This window comes from Colobus angolensis, unplaced genomic scaffold (genome assembly GCF_000951035.1).
Source record: "Colobus angolensis palliatus isolate OR3802 unplaced genomic scaffold, Cang.pa_1.0 Scaffold30, whole genome shotgun sequence".
Taxonomy (NCBI): Eukaryota; Metazoa; Chordata; class Mammalia; order Primates; family Cercopithecidae; genus Colobus; species Colobus angolensis.
In genome coordinates, this window is record NW_012116266.1 from 1,497,485 (window position 1) to 1,503,572 (window position 6,088).

Sequence of the window (6,088 nt, forward strand, 5' to 3'; positions counted from 1 at the left end):
ACTTTAATTATGAAAATTTTTCTAGGTGCCTTAGAACTTCTATATTCTTTCAAGCACATTTGATATCATTTGAGCTAATACCATCTCCTCCTGTTTAGGCCAAGCTGATAGAATCCAGCACAAGCAATATGGTGTCCAAACAATACTAGAGAAAGCAATATTATTTTTAAATTTTATTAAAGATATTTTGTATGTTCTTTAATAAATTGTTTTTTAAAATAATAGTTTTGAACATGTAGAAAGGACAAAACAAAAAGGATTGATTTAACATAAATAGTCCTCAAAGATTGAAAATTGATATCACAGGAAAGGAAAGGATTGGGGCTTATGTGTGGCACAAGGAGAGCTGGGTGGAATTTTACATTTGGACAAATTGGGTAAGAGGAGTAAGCCTCTCTCAGTTATACGACTTTTTGGTCTTCATCAAATGAGATTGCACTGGCTTCCCAAATAATGACCAAACGGAGGCAGAGCAGCTAAGGGCATGCCTTTCATGATGCCCAGTTTGGGAGAAGCCAAAATGAAATGACACAGTATAAAGCATGACCACATGGCTTCAAACAATCTTTGAGCATTGCAAAGCAGGAGGAGGAGATGAGAGTTAGGAGAGAATTGTGAAGCATTCTGAGGTGGGCATTGAAGCATTATTTCTCCCATTTAGATGGCACAAATGGAGGATTTTAAAGCATGTGATAACTTACTCCAGAGAAGAGCAGGGACCAGTATTAAAAACTGTGACTCAGCTGACTTTTCAAAGCATTCAGATAAGCATCCTTCTGGTAAAGAAAATTTAGTCAGATTCAAATGAGAGACTAGTCAGAAAAAAAACAAAAACAAAAACAAAACAAAACAAAATCCTGCTTCTGACATTGTTAATTTTCCAAACTACCGAGATCTATCATATACATAAAAACTCATCATTGAGCACTTGTGGAATAGGTATCTTTCACTTAAAGGAATGGTCATTGTCAGCAAAGTTTGCAGTACAGAGACTTTCCATCAAATCCATCTTATTCTCCCATTGATTTCCATTACAAAATCCAAGATGCATTCTGCTGTTAAATCCCATTAACTGCATACCAAGCCCTTTGGAAATGGCACTTTTAAAAGAAAAATGATAATATTCTGATAAAACATTGACAGTGATATTTAACATATTAATAATTACACTGTGTTGTATTCAACATGTCACAACAAAAAATGCTCAGGATGAAACACAACACCATCTTACAAATTGTGCCTCACATGCCGCAAAAGCTAAGAATCCCTAAAATATTAGCAACTTGATTTCTCACTGGCTTCACAACTATCTGGGCATTTGTGTCATTGTACAGCAAAATTAATCCTTTTTACTGCTAAAAATTTTTTTTTTCTCATTTCCTACTGGCTTCTTTTCCAAAATCTTTGTCCAGAGACCCCTGAAAGCTTGTGATGCTATTCTTAGATGGTGAAAATCATCCAATTAGGTTCAATCACAGCAGCTTATCCTAGTGCTTGCTGGGATCTCCTATCATTGGAGGAACTGGGCATCTCCTGAAAGCAATGTTGCAAAGGGAAGCAGTAGATCTGATGGAGGTTGGACTGGACACTTCAAATGTCTTTTCTGAGACACAGTACTACTCTCTCAGACATTGATATTGGTAATATGTCTGTGTTTACCATTTTATTTGCAACCTGAGTCCTTTGCATAATATATGTTAAATGACTGAATGGTTTACATAATATATGTTGAATGACTGATTGAATTCAAATGATGATTTTGTTCTTCATAGAGGATACTGACACTTTAGGTGCTGATAGCTCAAGCTAGAAAAGTGACTACTGATATTTATCTCCACAGGAATCATGTAATACAGGTCATACTGACATTCAAAGTCCAACATTCTAAGGTTTGGACAGAGCATTCTTGACAGTGAACTTTTGCTGGACTCATAAATTCCTTACCTTTATCATGAGGGTAGGTGAATTTTTGTTAAGCAATAGATCACTTGAGTTAGAAGGAAGAAGCAAACTGTCTCCTGGGTCACATGCCCATAACTCACAATCTACCAGGCCCCTCTTTTACCCATTTTGTATGACCCACTGTAATGTAAGATGTAACATTAGGGTTGGCTTTGGCATTTTATTTAAAAATAAATGTTTTGTTAAACTATAATATACCCACAGAATTCTAAAAGCTAGTGGCAAGATTGGGATGTCTTCTGAAGAAGATAGTAAGAGTTTTTGGTTAATTCACCAAGACCATTTTTTAAAGCCCATCATGTCTAGAAATCTTAATATGTTAGTGTCTTAAAATTAAACAAACCTAGGAAGTCAGACCCATGCTAACTAAACTCACAAAAAACACACATATTAACTAAAATGTCTTTGGACATTTGACATTGACAATAGCAATAGTACTGCCACAGTGACCAGGCTCCTGTGGTTGTAACCAGTACATTTTTTCCTGTAGGCAGAACAAGTGGGAAGTCAAATTATGAGCAGAAAGTGAGCACACTAAGAAAACAGAGAGACGTATTTTTAAGAAATATTTTTATCCAGGACACTAGAGGCCTGAGGAGACTACCATTTATTTTTTCTCAATCATGAAACAACTCTCACAAGTAGCCACATACATGTTCTCATGTTCTTCCAAATTCAAACCATGTTTCTCAGGCAGCCTTGTTTACCAACCTCTGCCTCTCTGACACTCACGTTTTCTATGACACAACCCAAGTTCACACTTTCCTCCAGTGTAGTAAGATTGTGAAGGGAAGAAAAAGTCAGTACACGAAAATATTTATTAATGACAGGACCACTTATAGTCTCCCACTCAAACGTCCCTTCTTAACACCTATCTTCTCTCCTGCTCTCACAGTGGCAAACATTTACAATACAATGCAGTATATTCAATTATACTGCAAAGTAAAACTGCAAATCGTGCCAAAAGTGTAAGATTTTATGATGTCCGTGAAAGTAAGGTTGATAAGGCCACTGGCAAATAGAGATTTGTAGAGTTAAACTAACAAGTGAAGGTAAAATCAACAGGGAGGGTGACTATATTGCTGCTTCAGAAGAGAATACTCTGAATACAAAAAACTAATTGAGACCTTGGGGAAACTGATGAAGCCCTCTAACATTTTTACAAAATGACCCTCTTTTTGATTATCCTGTAAAAGTCAAATATGAAATAAGGCATGTTGTAAGGTGTGTTGGAGAGAAAAACTAGTAACTTTTCCTCCCTTATCACAAGGTTTATGGCTGACACTCCGATAACAAAAGACAGTTTAACAAGAGAAAAGTATCACAAATTTATTTAATCAAGTTTTACATGACAGGGGAGCCTTCAAAAATGAAGACACAAAGACCCAGGGAAAACCGTATTTTAATGCTTAGGTGTGATGAAGGATGAACAGTCATGTTGAAGTAGGATTGGATACAAAGGAGATATGGCCTAATGGTAATAAACTGGAAACTTAGCAAGGCCTGTTTGTTCAGATTCTCTTTGGCCTCTAGGGAGGGGCAGAACACCTGTCACATGAAGGTCTTCAGGGCAAAAGGGAGGAGATCAGAGAATGACCTTCTTAGGTTTTATAGCTTGCTTTGAGGGAGAGAAATTTCAGTTTCTATGATCTGTTTCAGGAGAGAAAATAGGAGTAGGGGAAGCTCAGAGAGAAATTCCTGCTTTCGTGGCTCTCCCAATCTCCTTTGGCTCAAAATACTCAGCATGTCAAGGTGCCATACATATTGGAGTATTGTGTTCTGGGCCCCAAAAAGTGCTTTACATTTTGTAGAAAAATTAAACCAACAATAACTTTCTTGATTTATTCATTTTACAGTTAGCACATAGTTGTACTTGCAACATAAATATTATTATATACAGGCATACTTTGAAAATACTGCTGAGTTTGGTTCCAGCCCACTGCAATAAAGCAAATATCACAATAAAGTGGGTCATGCAAGTTTTTTGTTTCCCAGTGCATATGTTATATTTACCCTATACTCTAGTAAGTGTGCAATAGCATTGTGTCTAAGAAAAAAACAATATACATACCTTAATTTTAAAATATTTTGCTACTAAAAATTGGTAACTATCATCTGAACTTTCAGCAAGTCATAATCTTTTTCCTGGTAGAAGGTCTTTCCTCAGTGTCAATGGCTGCTGACTGATCAGAGTGGGTTGCTGAAGGCTGGAGTGGCTGTGGCAATTTCTTAGAAAAAGACAACAATAAATTTTGTCACACTGATGCTTCCTTTCATGAAAGGTTTCTCTGTAGCATGCAGTGCTGTTTGATAGCATGTTGATAGCATGTTACCAAAAGTACAGCTTCTTTCAAAATGAGAGTCAATCTCTCAAACTCTGTGATTACCTTATCAACTCATTTTATGTATAATAATATTCTAAATAGTTTGTCATTTCAACAATGTTCATAGCATCTTCACCAGAAGTAGATTCCATCTTCGAAAAGAACCTTCTTTGCTAATCCATAAGAAGCAACTCCTCATTCATTTAAATTTTAGGATGAGATTGCAGCATTTTTGTCACCTTTTTGGGCTCTACTTCTAGTTCTTTTGCTATTCTCACCATATCTGCAGTTACTTTCTCCACTGAAGTCTTGAACCCCTCAAAGTCACCCAGAAGGGTTGGAATCAACAACTTCTAAACTCCTGTTAATGTTGATATTGTAAATGAATCACAAATGTTCTTCATAGCATCTAGTATGGTGAATTCTTTTCAGAAAGTTAATATACTTTGCCCAGATCCATCAGAAAATCACTATCTATGGCAATTATAGTCTTATGAAATATATTTCTTTAATAATAAGATTTAAAAGCTGAAATTACTCCTTGATCCACAGGCTGCATAATGGATGTTGTGTTAGCAGGCATGACAACATGTACAACTCCTTATATATCTTTATTAGAGCTCTTAGATGACCAGGTGCATTGTCAATGAGTAGTAACATTTTGAAAGGAATCTTTTTTCCTGAACAGTAGGTCTCAACAGTGAGCTTAAAATATTCAGTAAACCATCATATAAACAGATGTGCTGTCATCCAGTCTTTGTTCTTCTATTTACAGAACACAGGCAGAGTAGATTTAGTATAATTCTTAAGGGCCCTACAACTTTGAAAATGGTAAATGAGCATTGTCTTCAACTTAAAGGAGCCAGGTGCATTAGATCCTAAAAAGAGAATCAACCTGTCCTTTGAGGTTTTGAAGCCAGGCATTGCTTTCTTCCTCTAGCTATGAAAGTCCTAGACAGCATCTTCTTTCAATAGAAGGCTGCATCATCTACCCTTATCAATGATTTTAGCTCAGTCTTTTAGATAATTTGCTGCAGCTTCTACATTAGCACTTGCCCCTTCCCTTGTACTTTAATGTTATGGAGGTAACTTTTTCCCTTAAACCTCATAAATCGACCTCTGCTATCTTCCAACTTTTCTTCTGCAACTTCCTCACTTCTCTCATCCTTCAAAACATTGAAGAGAGTCAGGGTTTTGCCCTGGATTAGATTTTAGCTTAAAAGAATGTTGTTGCTGGTTTGATCTTCCATCCACACCACTAAAACCTTCTCTATATCAGCAATGAAGCTGTTTTGCTTTCTTATCATCTGTGTGTTTATTGGAGTAGCATTTTTAATTTCCTCCAATAACTTTTTCTTTCCATTCACAGAGTGGCCAACTGTTTGGTGCAAAGGCCTAGCTTTTGGTCTATCTCAGTTTTTTATATACCTTCTTCGCTAAGCTTAATTATGTCTAGATTTTGATTTAAAGAGATATGTCACTCTTCTTTTCACTTGCACACTTAGAGGCCATAGTGGGGGTTATTAATTGGCCTAATCTCAATATTGTTGTGTCTTAAGGAATAGGGAGGCCTGAGGAGACGGAGGGGAAGAGCCAGTTGGTGGAGTAATCAGCACGCGCACACACACTAGTTATTAAGTTCTATGTCTTATCTGGGCACAGTTCATGGTGCCTCAAAACAATTACAATAGTAAAACTGATAACTGATCACAGATCACCATTATCAGATATAATAACAAAAAAGTTTGAAATATTGTGAGGATTACCAAAATGTTACAGAGACACAAAGTGGGTACATGTTG